The 22,315-nt window shown below is 37.6% G+C and overlaps 1 long non-coding RNA gene across 1 annotated transcript in view; it reads left to right on the top strand.

Annotated features, from left to right (window-relative positions):
- The first annotated feature begins 13,600 nt into the window (after positions 1-13,600).
- The window catches only part of LOC135412745 (uncharacterized), a 55,609-nt gene continuing 46,894 nt past the window's right edge, over positions 13,601-22,315 (top strand). The window contains exon 1 of the long non-coding RNA XR_010429929.1: positions 13,601-22,303. This is a non-coding gene — a long non-coding RNA (uncharacterized LOC135412745). The remainder of the gene's footprint in view (positions 22,304-22,315) is intronic.

The raw sequence follows: 22,315 nt of genomic DNA on the forward strand, positions 1-22,315 counted from the left end.
GGTAGTAGGCTTTTAGCCATGTGTTGGAGGTAAAGTTTTTCTTAGAACTGGCTGCCAGCATGGGACAGGATGTTGTCAGATGGCATGTTGCAGCTCAATTAGTGTCTGCTTAGTTTCTAAATAAACAGAGTGGAAAAAACAAACATAAAGCTTGGTCTTTTCTGGAAGCCTAATGTAACCAGCTGTGATATAAATTAATTAGCAAGTGATCCTTACTGAGGTTTGGGTTTTTTTGTAATACAACAAGGTCACAGTGCCAACATCCTTTTTATATGTTTGGGGCTTCTGATGCAGGACAGATTGTTAACTTCTTTATTCTTAGGTGTCTCTGCCCTCTAGATAGGAAAGCAGTCTTGCGGTGCTTCCTGTAGGGTCTTCAGGAGACTTGAATTACAGCTCATAGCACTTTAATTAAGACCTGGGGTTGGGATTTTGCCTTTTACTTTATTGCACCTTCAGCTGGCAAATTAAGCTGTTGCTAAATCTCTGTCCTGTGTTTTAAAGGTCAGAAGAATTTTCTGCAAGTACAACCTGTGGCGCAGGTTCAAACTTACTCATCTTCCCGCTGTTGGCCACATGACTCCTGAAACTTAGAAATTCTGAAAAAAAACCACCATCTGGGGACACAAGAGGAACAGATAACAGGTATCTTTCAGAAAGGCTGCTCCTTGCCTTCTGAAATTTCAAGGACTAAGTAAAAATATTTTCTTGCTAGGAAAACTGGCAGAGATGTTTCCAAGTCATCCTCCTGGATGGAATATCGTAGTTTTCTTAGGAAAAGACCTGACTGATGTAGATTAAAAATGAGCTCCTTTAAAGAATTACTTGAAGCAGGACATAGACCATTCTGCTTGAGGGCTTCTGGAAGTGAAACTCCCAGAGTTTTCATATCCTCAGGGTATCATGGTTTTTACTTTCATGAAAAGTAAAGGAAAATGCAATTTAGAAAGCATTAGATGAGGTTTCTAATGGGCAGTTCTGGTACAGTGTCGGTCTTACTGAGATCCATATACTTGTCCTTATTCTATTAATTACGCTCTGAAAATATGCTTATCTATTTGAAGCAAAGGCTGTAACACAGAATTTTGTGGGAAAAAATGGTTATTGTTGAAGATAAAACACAGCAGGACTCTGATACTCACAGGAAGGAATAATTTTGAGGAGAGGGAATGGGGAGAAAAGTATTAGAATCTCAAGATCTGCACTAAGATGGTAAGAATTAAGATTATTAACATTATACTGGAGCATAACACAATGTTCTTTTAACCTTCCTTTTTAAAGACCCCCTTCACTTTCATGAAAACAGTCTTTTTTTTTTTTTCACAAGGCAATTTAAACTGTCATCATTAAATGACTTTTATATAATATACTACAGAAATACAGTTCAAAGCTAATAGTGTTGGAGGGCATTACACTTATGTGCAAAACAGAAATGAAGAGAAACTGCTGTTATTCAAGAAATGTTCCGTATTTCCCTCAGCTATCGTATTTGATGTGTGTTAATTTTTAGAAGACAACTCCAGGAGAAATATTTTCTTAAAAATAAAATTGCCGCATAAACTTGTGACCCTTGGCTTTACTACTGCCTAAAATCCTCTGAGGTTCTCATCAGATGGAAGAGATACTTTGCTATTAGCAGGAACTCAAGAATCAAAAAAAAAAGTCCATGCCTCCTCCCCCGCCCCCCCAAATATCTTCATGGGAAAAATCTACTGAACAGTGAAATAACCAAGAGAATTATAGCTAATTTAGACTGACAGTGTTTTAAAACCTGGCAGAGCTAAGTTAACCTTTTAGACAAAAGGTTGGGCTAAATCCTTGGAGGATGTAAACAATCATGTCCATTTTCTTCCTTATGAGATAAAGTCAATAACTTTATTTTTAAAAGCAGTTAAAAGAGACAGGGCTTCAGATTCTTAGAGGCTCAAAAGATCAGTGTAAACAGGATAGAGTGTCTGAGACTGGGTAGGTCTCACTCCTACTATCTTTAGCTTGGAAAGCTGCAAAGGAGAAAAATGCCCTGCAAATAAGTCAGATGACCTTGAGTGTTCTAAGGCCTCTGGTTTCTATGAGGGTTTTTGTCATTCATTCAGGACTCTGAAAATATGTTATTTCTGGAACGTCATCACTCTTCTACTTGAAAGGTAGCATAGAATCAGCACAGTCACTGTTAGAAGTGGGGAATAGATTTACAGAGCCAATTTATGACCTGTAACAGCCTGCAGTACAACATCAAACTTCTGTGTAATTTGATATTCTTCCCAACCTCTGGCCAAGGAAGAGTCAAAAGACTCAGGGAGTTTGAGAACCTTAACCTAGAATACATTGTGATCTTCAAGACAGAGCATGAAGAACTGCAGTTTCTGGGAGAAAAACGGAGAGTCATCTGGACCCTGTGTTCTGCTTTCTCCTTATCCAGAGAGAACAGGCATTGCAGTGAATATTGTAGGAGTAACCCATCTGTTGAAGACAGATTTCCTGCTGTGGGGGTAAGAGACTGGTTTGCTGGACACCTTCTTGATCCTAAGTGGTACAGAGTTTCTATAGCTAGCATCAGGCTACAAAGGATTGTCTTTTTTTTTTTTTTTAGTGATTTATTGTGGTCTGTGTAAACTGCCTTCTCTGAATACAGACTTGACTGAACTTCTTCCACAGAGTATATTCATGAAAATATGTCACTCTCGAAAGCATAGCTAAGGGCAACACACACTTAACAGGGAGTAGGAACATAGAGCAGTGATACTGTTCACAGAGTATCACTTGCCAAAATGTCTGAGTTTGTACTGGTGCAACATCGCGTGGACTCACACCTCTGGCATCCATCTGCCAGTGCTCAGGTGCAGGGTGATGTGCCAGCTTCTTTGATTTTGCCCAAAAGGGGAACTATGACATCATCATCATCATCTATCATAATGGAAGGGTAGTTTGACTGCCCCTCAAGTGAGTTACTGCTTCTCCTCTCAGATTTGATACCCAGCTAAAAAGAGGGTTGGACTTGCCATTCATCGCCCTCTCAGATGTGGGTGAAAAACTTATGCTTTAGCAGGTATCTGGAGATTTCAGTCAGAGAGGAACACAGACACAAAGTCTGTGGAAACTTCAGAGATCAGATAACCAGTCTGTTTCCAGCAGCATATGGCAATAACTCAGAGAAGCAATTACTGTATCACAAAAGAAGGCAAGTTTAATAACTTTTTTTACTAACGTATATTATGGTCTCTGCCACTTCCTTAGGGTTGGAAGGTTGTGTCTTACTATGTGTTTCATTTCATTAAAAATAAGAGGAAATGCAAGATTAATGTAGTTCACAGCTCACTTTTTCAGACTACAGGTATCTTGATATGCAGTTGCAGCCAGGTAAGTACCATTATCACAAGAGACTACAAGTGGGGATTTTTTTGTTTGGTTTTTTTTTTTGGTTGGTTGGTTGGTTTGGTCTTTTTGTTGTTTTGTTTTTGTTTTTGTTTTTTCTTTAAAAATAAACACCTCAGGTCATCAGCAAAAATAATTTCTTCTAGACACAGAGGAATTTGAAGAATACTAAACTGTTAGGAAAAAAAGCTCAAATTTTTGTTATTAAAAAAAATTGTGAGTTGTCCCCCAGTACATAAATGCAATGCAAAAAAATCTGTTATTATTTTATAAATATCAACAAGAATGAGTCAATTAATTTGTAATTGTGCCTGCAAGGGTTGTACTTGTAAAGTGTACAGTGTGTAGAGAACATAATTAAGATTCCTATTCAGTCACAGAACAACTGAAATTAAGCTATGTTTTTAAAATGAATCCCTCCCTCCATTTAAAAAAAAAAGAATTTCAGGCTTTTTATATTTGAGCAATTAAAACATCTCATAATTCTACAGTATACGAAATCTGGTGGAAGCCTCATTGAAATAATTTGGAACTGATCCACTACGTCACATTAAAGCTTTGAGCAACCAAAAATTTTTTTGAATTAAGTAAAATGACAACTTACTAAATACCAATCTTGATTTCATTTTATAAATTCCAGTGATGTATGGTCCTGATATATGTGTTCTTTCAGGTTTTCACTTAAAACATTTGAAATTCAGTTGCATAATGTGATTTCATACATTGAAAGGTTGTAAACAAGTTTATAAAAACAACCCACAAAACTATTTTTTTCCAGAAGTCTTTTTGGTGAAAAAAAATAGCAGCGTTAAATGTATCTTTGACAAAATAAGTTTTGTTTGACAGCTTGAACCAGATCTAAAATTTCAAATGTCAGCTTGAAAAGTTCTCAGACTGAGACTACCAGTCTGTAAGCCTTTAGTTTGTTCTTAGTTTATGGAAATACTCTTAGAAGAGACTGAGCAATATCAGTGTGCCTTTACATGCACTTCTTTATTTGCAGTCATGTTTTCACTCTTCTAAGTGATGAATTGTGTCCATGACCTATCTGCTGTTTTTATCACAAATAACTGCAGTAGCTTCTGCTCCGAATCACGTTCCCAGCAGTCAAGACAAAAGGAAACAACAGCTGTGCTGGAAGGAGAGGCTTTGTCTGAGTTGTCCCATCAGCTTGAGATCCTAAGGTTTTGGAGGACAGGCCAAAGCCTACGTTCAAACATATGCCTTCTGCTGTAGCTGGGTTCTTTGGTTTCTCTCCTAAGGAAAACTGAGTGATTTAAATTACTTCCTGTTCGCTTCATCTCTGCTTTTACACGCTTGCTTGATTGACCAATGACTCAATTTTTCTATCATAATTTCTTTTTGCTGTGGTAAAATTTAATGGCAAAGTTCCCAAGAAGGTGATCTAGTGGTCCTTCAACTTTATTCAAAGGACTGCTTTTGCCTTTAAAATACTTTGCCTCTTTCCACAACAGAAAGGGCATGGGATAAAAGGGCCTTGAATTGTACCAATGAGTAAAAAATACCCATTTAATTCCAATATGACCTTTCTCACTTTCATAATTAGGAACATCCCACATGAATATTTTTTTGCCTGTTTTGTACTACCCATTTAGGACTCCAAGAAAACCAAAGGTAAATTTATGGTCCAGAAGCTGCCAGGCTAAATTCAGAGCTGACCTGGCACAGACTGTCTGGTTAGGGGTGGATGTGGGCACCAGTGAGGTTTTCATAAGGTTAAGGATGCTATTAGGATTGAAATCAGCTTTGATACCAGTAGCTGCTGGTAAACAGGAGAGACTGGAAGAATCAAGAGGTTCTGCTTAAACCTGGTTGTATTAATGATACACTATTCCAAGTCTGATAAAACCAACTGGACAGACAGAGCTATGATTAAACCTAGACTCTGCAAGGATCAGAGAGCTAAATTTATGATAATTAGAAATATTTCTTGTTAGATTAAGTGGGTTAAGGGTTAATAAGAATAGCCCTTTCACACTGGTCCAGTGACTTAAGCATTCTCAAAATAATAGCGGACTATTAACTATGCTTTCCTTGAGCAGACAATTAATTTTTATAATTCCACTTTCTACTATTTTAGGTATTTTCTGAGGACTTTTTGAGTCCTGAGGATTGAGGAAGTAGGAGTCATAATGGAACAACTATTCTAGTTTTCATGGGTTTTAGCTATTCATGTCTCTGCACATTTTAGACTTTTATCTGTGATTTTGTGTTTTTGAAAGAAACATTTGGGCTTAATGCCCAATATTTCAAAAAATTGCACTGATTTACATGTTTTGCTGTCTACCTATTCACACTATTATATGTGCATTATATACAGACACACTGCTATATATTATGGTGTGTGTGTTTTAATGCATGTTATATATGTTGTAACATAGACACACACAATTAATGTATTTTATAGACTACTTTTTAAAACTGCATTCTTTACAAACTACTAAGAAAAACCCAAACCATAACATGACATAGGAATTAATTTCTCTTAGAAATCTTTTTATTTTGTCTGGTTTACAGAAAAATATTTATTAAGTGTAGCCTTTCAAACATACAAGATAGTACACTTTTATTAATTAATTTAAGTTTCTGGTGACAGAGAAAAAATAACATTTGTGGTAAAACAACCAACATACCCCAAAAAATTGCTAAATGTTTCAACAGCATTTCATAGGACTTCCAGATACTAATAACTTTTCTTAAAAAAGGTTTTTCTTTTTAAATTTGTTCTACAAACCTTAATTAAAACATTTGGCAGTGGAGGAGAGAGAAGTTGTGGGTTTCTCCTCATGTTGCAATTTAAAAACATTTTGTTTAGTTTTCCTTCGAATGCGACTGCATTGAAAACCATGGTAGCTTTTTGCTTCAGACGAGAAGACTCCACAGAAGATGAGTGTGGGATGTTTTGTTTTGGTAATTTGATTGTTGCGTTAGACAATAGACCTTTCTGAAACTGGTCTTGCTGAGAAATCTTAGGTTATAACTCAAGTTAAACCAACCCCTAATTTTCTCACTCATTGCTTTTTCAAAAGGGTTAAAATAAAGATTTTATGTTGAATTAGACCCAGCTGTGTTTGAGGACATAAATGAGGGCAGAGGCTAAGCCTGACTCTGAAACTGGGACCTTCTGAAGAGTTCAGCTGTGGGGACATGAAAAGCAAAGCAATGCAGCTTGTTCACAGCCTCATTGCTTGTTTGAATTTGATGCCTTTGATGTGATATCAGTAAAATAGTCAAATATACTTTAAAATAAAGAGAGCAATTGAGCCTGAGAGGTAAAATAGTACAAATTGTGAAGTTTTGATGTTTCACAAACTGCATAGTGCCACAGACTGAGACTGGAATATTTCTGTTACCCTTAAATGGTGACTAAACTGTGTGTAGGCATCAGAAGCATGTAAGTCAGAGAAAGAGAACCTTATTCCTCAGTAAAGACTTGGACCATCTGAGATAAATCAACATCTGTAGAATATTAAATCTGATTTAATAATGATAAAATTGATAGCAAATCCTGTTTTAAAAAATCTGAAGGTTACTGCTTGCATTAGGTTTCTACAGTAACTATTGAGTTGATGTGGTCACTATTCAGTTCAAGAAGTGAGAAGAGGAATAACAGAGTGGAAGGATATCATCACAAGAGAAAACCCCTCAGAGAGCAAGTTTTTAATTAAGTCATTACAGTTGCTGACCTAGCAACTGAGAGAAATCAATGTCTCAGGTTTGTACAGCATTTAAGGAGATACAAGCAGATCCAGTGGCGAGGAGTGAGAAGCGTCAGAATTCATGTGTGCATTGGCTTAAATCCTGCTGGGCTCACTGAGGTCAATGGTAAAGTTCCCACTGAACATAAAGTTGCACACTCAGGCCCAACAGCTCAAGTTGTTTGCTTTTTATTCCTGAGGAAAACAGAGAGTTATGAAACCGGGAGGGAAAAGGTTTCTTTGGGGTAACTGTGAGTTTCAAGAAGTCTTGCAGCATTGGAATCTGACTGCAGCTGCACTATTGGCCATTTTCCTTTACACAGGAGACTGATGAAATTCTCTATACAAAAAAATATTGACCTTTCTCTATCTGCACTTCAAACAAAACATGGCCTTTGTTGTCCTAGCAGTGCTGTTTATCATAGCAGGGGTAACAGAAAAGGGATAGAAAAACTTCTTTGTGCACATGTATGTGTGTTAATAAGACTCACAATGTTCCTTTTGACTTGATTTTGTCTCTTTAGGAGAGGTATGTGTGGAATGGACTATTAATTTTTTCATGTTGGGCCCCTTCTAGTCTGCTAAACATGGATTGCATGCAAGGTGACAATGTTAAACATGTTATTTTAAGCACAGCTCCCAGGTATTCACCATGGAATAGAACCTGGAAGATACAGCATCTGTTCTGTATGAGAAACAGCATTTTTACTGCTGGGTATTGACTGGGACTTGAAGTTTAAGGGTTTGTTGGATTACCAAAAATTCCTTCCTTTGGATTAGTGATCTATAGTATTTCTTCATCAAATAAAATAAGTTAGGTGAGATATGCAGCCATTTATCAATAAATCCAGAAAGAGAATCATTAATTACCATTAATTACTCTCTACTCTTTCTAAATTACTGAGACTGCAATCCCAGGGCAGTCACTGTCTGCTGTGTTGTGTTTGTACAGTGCATAGCATATCATGCCTCTACTTTTGCTTGTCTCCCCACTGCTGTCTCAATACAAAATAAGTAACACCATTATGATTCCATTGTATTTCCTTCCTGTGATCAGTGTTGTCTCAATCCAAAAGATAACACTACCAGGACACCGAATTATCACTGCCTTAGCCATAATATGAGAACTGACAGCAACAAGAAGCACTATTCTCTCTTCTGAAAGGGAGTCCCCTGATAAAAGTGAAATTTAAGACCTTTGAAAGACCAACTACTATTTATGATTTATGTGGCTCTGTGGCAGGTAGCAGAGTCTTCGAATAGAGGAGAGTAATGTCTAATATCTGTATCACTTAAGTGAGTGAAATGGGTTGTAGGCATTAGCAGACCAGGTAATGAACCATAAGTTCTACTAATACTGAAGTTGAGAAGGTTATAGTGGAAGCCTGGACAAAAATATGTTTGAAATAAGCCTAGTAGATCAAAATGGATCATCACTATAAATTGTGAATTCTGTATTTGTGAACATGGTTGCATAATTACAGCAGTAATAGCAGCAATAATTACAATCCATCATATGTAATAATTATTAAATAGGAGAACATTTCTTTATTCAAATAGTCTTCTTGGTACTGTGGTGAGCAAGTTTATAGGAGACTGAGACGAAATCAAAGCTCTGGCACTTGTAGTCATTCAGAATTTCACTCCCAAATTTTAAGATTAGTCAGCAAACCACATTCCCCATTCCCATTACTTGTTCTTGTGCTTGTGATTTTTGTAATCAATCTCATAAATGCATAAAGTATATAGCATTTAAAATATTCAAAGTATTGTAAAAGCATTAATGTTAATTCTTCCCCTTTTATCCCCCCACAAAAAAAGTAATTCCTTACTCTTTACTGTCTTTTTTCCCCCTTCAGTGAAGTGTTATGTTCAGTGATGAATACTGAGAATTTGCAGGGCCTCCCAAGTTAGATACCTGATTAACTTCTGCTTCAGATTTGATGAGATCTTTCTCTGTCTGCCCTGAAACTGTGTTTGGACAGACTGGAGAATGGCATATTATGAAGCAGAGGTGTAAGCAAATGCTAGAGACAGGAGGGCAAGGCTTGTATCTGAACAGATGGGAAAAAGGTCTGGGAAAATTAGGAGCAAAGATGTTATACCTACACATCCTCCTCCAGCTTCTCTCTTAAATGCCTATGTTTCAGTAATCTTTATCCTACTTTAATAGCAAACCAGAGAAATCTGACATTGCCCTAACGGGAATCATGCTTTCTTCACATCCCAGGAGCTGCTTTAGCAGCCACTACAGAGTATTTTCAAAATACTGAGAAAGAAGTTTGATGCTGTTTGATAGTGTTTGGGAGTGAGAGAAGAAAACCTCCAAACTGAGCTTTGGAAAGTCTGTTGGGTGCAATGCAGGAACGTCTTTGCTGAAGTGAATGATGTAGCTCCATCAGTCATGAGAGAGAAATGTTCCTTTGTAGGAAAGGAACTTTATAGTGATGCTGATGCAATACTTTCTGTTATGTTGACTTCTGTCTCAGGTCACAGTCTCTCTGCTATTTCTACCATCTGCGTGTTATCCCCACCTCTAACTCTTGCTTGGGGTGAATCAGCTAATTTCCTAGGTAGGAAGATTGGAGAACAAGGCAAAAACTGACTGAGAGGCTGGATTCACCCAGAGCTCCTTGCAACTCTGACAAGTACGACATCTGTCCATATCTATCTTAGGTGAACTCTCCATGATAACATGGTCTAATAATAAGGGCACTTGTATGCACGCTTGCCTTCAAGGCATTAAATGGGATACAGCTGCTCTCAAATTTCCATGTACTACTGCTTCAACAGTCAGCCTCTTCCAAGTTAAAATGAGGACAGTTAACAGTATTTTAGGATGCAAACAGCATCTTGTATCTATATACAGCTTGCCCAAACAAGGATATATCCTCACTTTTCTGCACTGTGAGTCTGTTGGTGCTGCAGAGTCCATGTTCAGCTTTTGCCTGACATGGCAAAGATGGGCTGCCATACTCTGAACAATCCACTCTTACCCCAGTTGCTGCTGCTTATGTGAGGATGAGGAAGGGAATGTCAGTTCATATAAACAGCCCAAATTCAAAGCAGACATTGTCCACACACCCACATCTGCCTCAAGCCTGCCAGGAAAGGGGTAGGAAACTTCACTCTCTGAGATCCACAGATGCTTTGGGTTCTGCTTCTGGTCCTGTCTTGTGTTCAACCCCCATTCTCAGAAGTTTCTCTTTGCCCTTCCTTTGTCAGGGAAGCTGCTGGGAAGAAGAGCTAGTTAATCAGAGGCAGGGAATGGGAGATGGATGTTAAGAAGATGCCTTTGGCGATGAGGGGGAGGGTGGAGTTCTCTGTGTTGGATGGGTTGAGGGATATGGGATGAGATGAAGTGGAGAGAGAACATGCCAGCAGAGGGACAGGTTGAAGAGGGAGGGAAAGGAAATATCCCTGTCCCTCTCTGCGCCTTTCAAAGTGTGTCTCAGACACAAGACCCAAGCCTCCATGTTTTCAGTAGTCTTTCCCCATATCTGACAGCTTGCTCCCAGGCCTTCTCAGTTAAACCTGAGTACTTTCTTAATAGTCTTCTAAACAGCCTGGGGTTGTTTAGCCTGGAGAAGAGGAGGCTCAGGGGAGACCTCATCACTTTCTACAACTCCCTGAAAGGAGGTTGTAGCCAGGTGGGGGTTGGTCTCTTCTCCCAGGCAGCTCTCAGTAAGACAGGAGGACATGGGCTTAAGCTCTGCCTGGGGAGGTTTAGGTTGGATATTAGGAAGAAATTCTTTACAGAGAGGGTGATCAGGCATTGGAATAGGCTGCCCAGGGAAGTGGTGGATTCTCTGTCCCTGGAGGTTTTTAAGATGAGACTGGATGTGGCACTCAGTGCCATGGTCTAGTAACCAACACAGCAGTGTTGGATCAAGGGTTGGACTTGATGATCTCAGAGGTCCCTTCCAACCTGGCTGGTTCTATGATTCTATGATTCTGACTTCTCCCAGTCTTTTCCCACTCACAGCTCCCCATGCCATTTCTTTCATCCCTGAAAAATACAATCCTTTTTCTGCCTCAGGATGGTAACACTCAATTTTGCTTTCATAGCTATGTAGCTTTGAGTCTTCTGTGCTACAAGGGAGTCCTACAGCTTAAGTGTGGAGTCATCGTGCTTTTCATGTCCATGATACTTAAAACACTCCTCTGACTTCTTTCCTACAATAAGAAACATTCTCACAGGAGAAAAGGAGGGTTTACAAACTGATTTCAGGCTAGGAAATAATTATAAACTCAGTGAAGGTAACTAATCAACTTTCCTTTATGCTGAACTAGTTCTAAACAGGCATCTTGAAAAAGTACTTAATGCTGCACAGAGCTGCCCATTCCACCAAAATTCTTTAAATCAGACTTCAGGGAAATAGAATACTAGCAAAAGGGTAAGGGCTTTTCTTGTTCAGTGAGTCTTTGCTGAACAATAACTAAATTTTTATTAGAGTGTGACTGGAAAGTAATCTTATCATGAAATACACTCAAGTATTTTCAATTACACCTTATTCAAAGGGAAGTACTTGAAGAAAGGGAGTGGTGTTAAGTATGATCTGAAAGGAAACTCTTCTCAGTGCCTAGCTAGAGGAACATATGCCAAGGTGAAATATTCCATTATCAGATATAAAGTGTCAACTGTTGGTTGGTTTCATTATAGTAATGAACCATCTTGAAATTACAGATCAACCTGTTTTTGATTCCTATGCTGTGTTTCAATGCACAGTGAGCTGTTTTGTCTGTGCTATTCCATTTTGTTTAATTGTCCATATTGTTGTTAAGTACCTAAGAGAGTCAAGGGGGCTTAGCTGAGTCTGGAAGGAGTACACTAAGCTATTAAATGCAGAATTTCTAATCTACTCTTACATTTAAAATGTTGCAGTTTTCTATCAAAATATTAATCCAGGTGTGATAATTAAAATCTGAAATTTTTTATAACAGCTTTTATTGATCATCAAACAGATGTGCATTGTAGCTAAAATGGATGGAATCAAATATGAAAAAAAAAAATTGTCTTTAAAACCATTCCTTACGATTGAGAACACATACCATATTTGCATTCATACACACTATCATGTCTGCTGTCATAAGTAATATTAGCATATTGTTCTTAGTGGGCTAAGTTAAAAGACCACAATGAGTCAGAATGCTGTTTCCAGGATGCTTAAGAATCAGGACAAATTTTACACAAAGTATATTTGTTTTCCTTTCCTTCATGAAGAGGATAATTTCCTGGTGATCACTAGAGACTGAAACCATGACACCATCCATGAACTCCTCTAGGTGACTCTGATTGACCACAGTCAACTGGTCCAGATGATCTTTAGAAGTCACTTCAATCTCAACCATAATGTGATTCCTAAAATGGAGCTTATGAAGATGAAGCTTTTACCTAAAGGGAATGTAAAGACAAGGGTTTGATGCACTTGAACACTAGCAGACATTTCATATTTTGCATACTTTATTAAATAGACAGTGTCTTTACATGCTTCTCTATAGACAAAAAAAAGGTAAGACTCAAGACTGGGACTTACAGCTGCAGAACTATGAGGCTTGCATGTTGCTAAAAAGCTCTTGCAACTAAATTGCCCGCCCATTACTACTGAAACCCCCCCTCTATTTTTATTAAATTTAATTAAAATTTTCCAGAATAATTAAGATATAAAGGTTTTGATTCCCTTAAATGAGTTTTCACTAGAACTTTGATCCAGCAAAAATCCAGTCTAGTAATGGAACTTCTTAAGTGTACTTCTACTAAGTGCAGCACTGTGCATATATCTTTGGGATCAAGGATGATTTTGATCCCTTTGTGGAAATTCTCCATTTCCTCCCAGCAATACACCTGCCTACAAATCAACCTGGCATTCACAAGCTGGCTACTTTGCAAGCTCACTAGAAAAAGTACTCTTGAAAGGGAGATCTTTATTACTCATTTCTTCAATCCACCCTATTTCTAGATTAGTCATGCCTTCTTGTTGTTTTGTGCTACTTCTTTTCCTTTTTTTTTTTTTTTTTGTTATACAGATACTGGTATCATTAGAGCACTTACAAAAAGAGATTATACAGTTCACTGAGCTAGACTGTGAGTCTATTTACTGCAACTATTACTTTGACCTGTCCCTGATTTCCTAGAGGTTGTTTGGGAAATCCCCCAACACGTGAAGAGCCAGAGTGTGGCAAAGATTTTCACTGTTGGTGGTTTTTTAACTGTTCAAAGAAAAGATTAAACTCTGATGTGCAAATTAAGCCTCCAACACTGCTGAGATCTAGAACAGACTAATCTTTCAGAGTAGGTTTCCTTTTGATAGTCTGAGGATATTCACAGCCATAATTCGTTTGTGTTTTCTTCTGTAATAGTGTGATGGCTCTGTAGGGAGGAAAGGACTGCACACACTTGTTCATTAACCCTGGCTTAGGTAAGAAACCCTCTTTGGGACCATGTGCACATAGAAATGGAAGCACAGGTGAACCCATATTCAGTTTGTTAACCTGGTAGTCAAGCCTACAAATTACTTCTGGCCATGTAGTTTGGATAGCTGTTAGAACACATGCTTTGTCTGCATGGAACTGCAGCTCTGCTTAATTGGTATTTTCCCCTTGGTTACTGGGTTGAAAAGTTCAGTTTGTCACAGCTAATCATTAATCCACAGCAACTCCAAAATGTGTTCAGTGCACTGAATATATTGAGTAGTACACATTGAGGATGGAATAATAAATTGAAAGGTCATTTGTGTGCAGTGAAGTATGATTAGGGGCCTCCACAGTTTGTGCACCTCTGAGCTCAGATACCACTGTCAGCTCTACAGTGACAGTGCATAGCACAGGGACAGTGGGTTGACCTCAGCTGAGGGCCAAACTCCTCCCATCTTTTCACTCACTCCCTCTTCTCAGGACAGTTAAAAAGTGTTTACCTGAAACATTTATCTATTTATTTAACATTTATCTAGCTCGGTGGCTGGTGACATTTTCTGTAGCAGGGGATAAAAGATGCTCAGTGTTTCTGTGTTGGTTGATTACAGTATGCAGCTGGCAAGAACTTTTAGTGTGTGCATTATCTGTTTTCTGCCTTTTAACATTGGATCTTCTGCATGTTTACATGAATCACTGAGAAAGAGTGTTACACCTTTATCAATTCTATGTGTGATGAAGGACTACTAGGATGAGTAGAGAGATTATACAGAGATGACTAATTTTAACCTTTATAAATATCTTGGAGGTTAAATAGCAAAGAAAAAGGAACTATTTTAATTAGAGAAAGTATTAGTTGTCCCTTCTTTTGATCCTGTGATCAAGAGGCTGACCATGAGTGAGTTTACCACTTTGCTGTAGTTGGGAACATCCTTTTAACTGAAAGTTGTATCTCAGTCTGCAATGTAACCCTTACAGCATAAGAGTTGCTACCAGTGACTCTTTCTCATTTCCTTTTCTTCTTGCTTTGATAAAGTTCTTTCAAATTCCTAAAAAGAAGACACCTGAACAATACATCAGTGATAGTTAACTGTCTTAATTTAAGCTGTCCACAGCAGCTGAAGGCTGGTGATGGCAGCAAAAGAGCAGAGAGGCACAGCCTTGTGTAACATCTGCTTCTCAACCCAAGGAGTTGTCTCCTAACTGCTCTACAACTTCCTTGTTGGAATCCTAAGCAGGATTTTCCCATTCTCTACAATGCAAGTGAAAGTCTGTGTCCTGGAGAGAGGATCTAACCCTGAAGGTGTGATCATATGCTTTAAGAGATTTCTTTAAAAGCTTAATGCACAACTGAAAGAAATGCAGGAAGAGAAACTAGAAAGGACAAAGGACAGAAAAAGTAATGTACAAAATGCAAGATAATAAAATTAATTATAGTAATCTGACTCGTGTTCAAATTGAGATATGATTAATATATTTTGCTTATCATTTTTTTGAATATTTCTTTTATTCTTTATTTAATTCTCTACCCTCACTCAGGATATTTTAAAGCTTCTTCCCAGGCATGTATTTGATTTCTAATCATTAAATGCTTACAGAGAAGTTATAAAAATTCAGACTTAAGTTTTACAGTAATCTTCCCCTGTTAGAATATGTTCTGAGAAAGTTCTGAGTATTTTTAAATAGGGTAGAAATGGGGTTAAATCTCCCTTGATTCTAAAAGCACTTGCACATGTTTCGGACAACTCAGCTCTCTGATTTTAATTAGTAAAAGGCACTTTCAGATCTTTTCAGCAAGGAAAAATACAGGCAATTTCAAGCACAGGGTGGATTTTACCATTATATTTGCAAAAAAAAAGAATGAGTTTGTACAATTCGTTGTAGAAGTATTGCCAAAGGTACATATCTAATAGTATGTGAGCAATCCTGAGAAAAATCTACACAGAAACACTGCTTCGTATTGAAAGGAGATTAAGTTTTACCTTTGCACAAAGAATGTATTTTGGAAAATTCTTAATGGCTTTTGATATAGCCAAGATTTTTCCTGTTGAACTAGTTGTGCTGGATTGACTGAGAACTATTTTAAACTAACTTTAAGTTGGCTTTTCTTTTGTTGTTGTTTCGTTTATTTTAAGGTAGTGAAAATTGAAAATTCTAGTAATACTTTTTGGAGTACAGTATAAAAACCACTGTAAATTTCCCTGAATTCCTAAGGAAGTTTGAGAAAGTAATCTATATGCTCTTTATATGTGCTAGTATGCCACAGGCTATTTTCCTAGGAAATGAGAAAAATGAACTACTTCACTACACAATTTTTGACATATATTTGTTATTCTCTGTTCACAAGGACATCAATATGCTTTTAATAAAGCTCCAGCTTTAGAAGTTGCTTAAAAGACTGTTTCTGAAGATGTAATAAGTTTCTGTTAGAAAATATTTTCAAGTAAAAAAATAATTTGCAACTGCTTGCAACCAGAAAACAGTCAATAATGATCTTAAGCATGAATAGATTTCTGAGCTCTCTTGATATGCTTTTGTTGTAGCAACAGCTGTGAATGAATATTGTTTGAAGTAAACATCTTTTCCTTGCAGAAATGTTGTCCAGCTGCACTGTTCAAGTTACAACATATGTCCCAGTGTCTTAACTATTGTGCAAAAACTGGTCTGGAATATTTCCTGACAGCATCTGAGGAGTTAAAATAACTTTTTCCTTGAGCATTGTTTTGTCTTTTTGGGTGACAAAAGACATTTGTACGGCTTTTTGTTTTGTTCTACTAACTCATTCTGAGATCTGGTTGCATAGATGTAGTTATAACTGAGCTATTTGACACACTGTAATACATTAACAGAAAACTTTCCTACAGACTTAGAGTTGCCTGTAGGTATAATCATGCCCTTCTGGAATGGCTTGTTCAAAACCAGCTCACTCTGATGACCAAGAATGTAGAGGCAATCTCGAGCTCTACAGATTTCATAGCCAAAGGTTATTTGCCTGCACTGAAGCTGTATCCACTGTCTGAGGAGTAGCTGCTGTGGTAGTGAAGGGCTTAATTAAAGCAGTTTGACAGTGATAGAATGATGCACTCTGGAAGTGCTTCATGGTGATGGAATTGAGTGAAATGTTTTTCTTGCACAGCGATGCACATGACACAAAGAAAGGAGTGGATATGTATCTCGAAAGATTTAATGTGTTTCCTGTACAGTACTGCTTCAGCTGCAGAACCTGGGGTGGTCTTGCTATTGACAGCAATTAGGTTGGAGATAAGTGTAAGCTGGGTGCTCAATGAGAGGAAAGTAAAAGTGTAATTCTCTTCAGGAGAATAGGGCTGTAAAAAGAAGCACATATAACAATTTTTACCATGAAGCAAGAAAGTGTTTTAGTGTGGGAAGGATAAAGGTGGTTCTTGTTTTATATCACTGATAAACAAAGGTACTCATGGCACAGGCTGGCATTGAAAACAGTGTCTGATGCATAAGCTACTTAATTCTTACCCCCTGCTTCTCAGAACATTGAGATATGCTAGTCTTGGCATTCATGGGCATGACATTCAGCAGAGGAAATACCTGTGTATTATTTTTTCTCAATTTCTCAGAATCTGGATAACTGTGGTCGTTACAGAGTACCTTTAGGTGTTAGAGAACACCATTATTGAGATGATTTGCACTTGAAATGCTACTTGTAGCTGGGCAGGGAGAAAGGATGCTCTGGTTTCAACATACCTCAGTATATTAAGTATAGTACACCTTGAGCTGGCCATGGTTTGCAGGCTTGGAAGATGTAGATAACAGCTTAGTGAGAGGAGTCGCAGATATCTAAGTGTCCAAATTCCAGGTCTTGTCAACTTTAACATCCAGTGGTTACAATGACTTTAAGGACTAGAGGTAAAAAACCCAACTCTCTATATCTTCAACCCCTTCTTGTGACTCCTTGTAGCAAATTTGTCAGCAGTGCTATAATTTTTTTCTTCTCCCTTTATGTCACTGCAGCTTAAAAATATTCCTTGATTTCTGGCACTAGATGCAGACTCATTAATTTGTGTGGCCAACCACAAATAAGCCGTGTTGTGCCTGTTGGCCCTGGGGCCAAGGAATAGTTCCTCACCCTTTCATTTTATCTGTACAGGCATAGAGGTCTCTGATAAAGTCATGAGAACACGACTTTGTAATTTTTATTTTAAGGCAGCATCCTACTTGGTTGATAATGGAACTTCTAGAAGCTCCACTGCACAGAGACAGAAATTAAAACTTCTGGAGAACTGTTTCCAAAGAGCCATTGGTTGTTGATGTCCTTTTCCTGTGCATTGAGGAGGACAAGGCATCATTTTCATAGCTTGGCCTTACTGTCAGTCACCAAATGACTGAGATCCTGTACAAGCACATATCTGGAAAAACCTATGTTCCACCTGCTGACACAAGTGATACCTGCTTTGTGGAAGTTTATCGGTTTAAGATTCCTTCACCAATGCTGAAACAAGCCATAGACTACCCAGAGTTATCAGTGCTTTCAGAAGATCCCAGAAGATCATGATGGGAAAAAAGGGGACATTAAACTGACAAAAAAATCTCCCTTTGGGTCTTTAAGCCAATGGTTCACATCTGCATCTTATATGTTATAGCTGGAGAACTTAAAGCTTACAAACAACTTCAGAAATTCAATGAATTCTGTCTAAGTTTTCCCAGGTAAATCTTCATAATTTATTAGTGACATAAAATACTAGAGGATGAGGTCCTAAAAAGGAATTATGTGGTGTGATAAAGCTGCAGTACAGCCAAGGGATTTTGGTTAAGTTATCTTATCCAAATGACTGATACCTACTGCTAGGAAGATTGTCTAGGGTAAAATAAAGCCCAGCCACTGTCCTGCAGTAGGAAGTATAAAAGAGAGAAATGTTGTCTGAAGGCTTCAGTTAAAAATTTAAAATGTCAAATGATGCATGAAAGCAGGAGGCTTGTTACAGGGGAAAAAAAAGTTGCAGAAATTATTCATAATGATCTAATTTTCTTTGAATTAGTTGTAGCAAGCTTGCCAAAGGAACAACCAGAGGAAATACAAAGTAATGTCTCATTCGTTATCTTGCGACTAATAGAAGAAAAAGAAGATTCTTGGAAAATGTGATGTAAAAAGTCACAATTAAGGTTAACGAGGAGAAGAAATTCCCAGCTGTTATAATGGATTATGATTAACACCTGCCATGCAGTATTGCTGCCTCAGAGGATTGGGGTGGTCCATGTTCTAACTGAATAAACTGACCTGAATGTGTTGAGATTGACCAAAAGCATGGACTGACTTCTCAGTGCTCCAGTGAAAAGGGGAGATTCTATCATTCATAAGAAATATTAGAATTTTTTTTTCCTTTTAGAGAGAAAATTTTGGCTCGTTGGGAAACTAATGGCTCGAAAGAGCCCAAGCTGGGATTACTGGTATGTTCTGTATTACTGCAAGACTATAGATTTCGAGGTAACTGAAGGAAGTATGTGAGTCTTAGAAAAGCTGGGAAAGGTAACTTTTAAATGGAATGGTTTCTCAGTTTTACCTGTGGCACAGAGAGCACACTGCTGCAATTAATGTTATCATTGTTTGTGCCATGTTCTAATGACATAAGAGTATTTTAAATTTCTCTTTGATTGTCTTTTGTCGTTTTAATGAGGTCTGTTATGTGTAGTAGAACAGCCATTAAGGCTTTTTAATGGTCACTGACATGCAATACTTCACTTTGAAAAGCCCGGTACAGTTGCTTCCTGAAAGGCACTAAATAAACAAAGCTGCAAACTGATGGCTTCTATTCATCTCACAGTGAAATACCGTACTTGGGTCTGATGAAGTTTCCTTCAGCAATGCTGTCACTGTATTTTAAAATTTGATTTTGAGAAAGCATCTTGACATATAAAAAGCTAGTTGCAGTTCTTTGTTTTCCTTAACTAAAACTTGTGAAAAAAGGGCATTAGAAACTGTTCTGTGTATAGTGAAGTGGAAAGCCCTGAGGAATACTGAGTGTCACTAGGAAAAGAAGAAAAGGGGCAAAGTTTGTATGACTGAGGACTTTATGGAATTACAGTCTGGAGTTGAAACCACGCTGTTGTTTTTTCTTGCCTAGGGAATTCAAATACAATGAGAGACCAGATGTGTTTCAAGATAAATCTTTAGTAAATAATTAGGTTTAGAAATCTGAAGGAACTGTGGAGACATCCCAGTAGAGTATAAAGCCATTTTTGTTCCCTATGAAAATCAGATTTTGAAGGAATAGGATGAAAGATTCAATCCTTTTCTTAAGTAACATAGCATTAGAGTTAGAGTTGGTAGGAACTGTCATGATCCATTCCTGTTGGACATAGGTTTTTACAAAGGCACTCTAATAAATTAGTTGAAGATGAAGGCATTTACCTCAATTCTTTTATTCTGGTCATGAGAACATTTTTTAAAGGTTATGTCTCACACTTTAGATAACTCCTGATATTTCTTCTTTTGCCTTCCTCCCTATTCACTATCTGCCTGAGATTTTACCAAAGTCAGTCACCATTCACCTCTGAAAAATCTGATTCAGACTCACAAGGAAGAGAACCAGTATAAGATATTCGTTTGTATGTTAAAGTTAAAATAAACTTCTTTAGCCTTTGGTATTTCCCAAGAAATTTCCAAGAAAACTGCCTGATTTCTGTTTATGTTGTAATTTCATTCTTTTTTTCCTCCTATATATTTTAAACTGTTAGAGATAGTGAGCTGCTTATGCCACAGATAAGTCAGTCATTAAAACAGATGTTTCATTCTTTATTGTATTGCCCCATCTTCTCTCCTATTTTTACCAAGCCAATTGATAGCTGGTTGGCTTGACTTGACCAAGAAAATACCACATATAGTCATGTAAAAGAGGGTGAAGTTTTGAAAAATATTTCTTTTTGTCTTTATTTAAGGTTTTGATTATTGGCTTAATTAGGCTATTTGATAAGGAAAGGTGAATTCTCCAAATTTCCATGTTTTGAAGGAAAACAGTTGGAAGGAAACAGTTTCAAGATGCTGATTCAAATTTATTATTGCAAAATACATAACTTGCTCATTTTTGGCCTTCTTTTCCTCCTTCCATGTGTGTGAGTAAAATTCCATAGAGTTCATAGTGGCAAAGTTTGTTTCTACTCTGCCTCTAGAGAAGGTAGAACTCTGTACACACTGCAGAAGAGTCCCATTTTAAGCATGGCTTGGTGTCATGTTGATTAGTCTCCTGATGCTGTACAGAAATTCCAGTATGTGATGCCGTTTCTGTTGCTAGTAAGGTGTGCCTTAATATGTATAAGCTGCAAGTGAAGGACACTTTGGATGAAAACTAATGAAATGTGTGTTTCTTGCTTTGATTTCATCCATTCATTCTGAGCAACAAATTCGTTCTCACATACTTAATCCTCCTGCCAATTTACCTTGGCTCAGAGACTCAGGATGGGAATTTCCAAAGTCTTCTGAAAACTGCCTTTGGGGCCTGTTTAGGTGAAGACATGAATGATTTCACTGCAGTTCTGGGAAGTACTCTTTGAAATTTTACTGTTCAACTTCAGAATTACAGACAAATCTCCTTTTTTTTTATTGAGTTGAATTCTGCTACTCAGAAAGAAGTGATGCAATGGGTTCACAGTGAGTTGGAAAAATTTTTTTTCACTGATATCATTTGAGGTGACTTTCACCTATTTTCCATTCTCCTGTTTGCTCTTGTTCCTGTAGTGGATGTTTCATTTTTCCCATCTTTCCAATACTACAAGGAAGAGATTGGCAGCTCAGTCACCTTTGAGTGTAACTGTGATGAAAGCAAATCTTATGATATTGGAATTGTTAATAATTACAGGTAGGCTAATCTTAGGTTGCTTTATGATCATATTGTTCCTCCATATTTGTTCCATATTATTCCTATGAGAAATGCAACAAAATATTAATAGCTTCATTTTGTTGTGGTGCTGCCCACATTAAGCTGGGAAAGGATTTATGTCAGAGAAGGAGGTTCACTAGGATGACAGAGCACTTAGTTTGGGTTTAGTGGGCAGTAGAAGCACAATAACTGTGATGCAGCTGCCTAAACAAATGAGTTGACTAACAACTGTACATGTAATTTACAGACTTGGAACAGGTAGTGATGTGATTATCTAGTGCTATGTGTCTTAAGAGAGGTAATTTGGAGCATGCTTTTGCCCTAGGCAGGGTACATGAAGGTCATAACCTACTGGGCAGTAATTTTCTTTGTTAATGCAAATGTCCTTTACCTTGCTTTGTAAAATAGGTGATACTTCTGGAAACATTCACTAATCCTCTGGTGTGATGGGAGGTAATATTGTTGTTCCAGTGTAGCCACTTGTGTCCCTATGATCTGCTGCACAGGCATGTCTAGTATTCCTACCTAGAGGCAGAAGTACTGAAAAACGGAACAGATCTTTGGCATGTGCATGTGACATTAAGTAAGAGAAAATCAGATTCAATGCTTAACATTGTTTTAAGGAAAACTTTAAGAGGTAGGACCGGTTTACTTCATCCAAGCTATGTAATAAACACTTCTTTTGTTGATGTTTTGTGGTGGTAAATACTTTATTTCTTCTGTGATACCTCTATGGGTGATTAATCTTTATATCAATGTGCTTATGAATTTACAGATCCGTTTGTCTGTAAGTCCCCTGGAAGATGACAACCCGTGTGCTCACATTTATGTTCTTTCTCTTGCAGTTTACTGGAGATTCATCTGCCCAGAGTGCTAAAGATTGACTGTTGGGAGTAACCTAACAATAAGAGAGTACCAGGCAGTGTATTTGATGAGATTGAGACTTCCTTCCTGGTAAGTGGACAG

The sequence above is a fragment of the Pseudopipra pipra genome, chromosome 4 (genome assembly GCF_036250125.1).
Source record: "Pseudopipra pipra isolate bDixPip1 chromosome 4, bDixPip1.hap1, whole genome shotgun sequence".
NCBI classification, from domain to species: domain Eukaryota; kingdom Metazoa; phylum Chordata; class Aves; order Passeriformes; family Pipridae; genus Pseudopipra; species Pseudopipra pipra.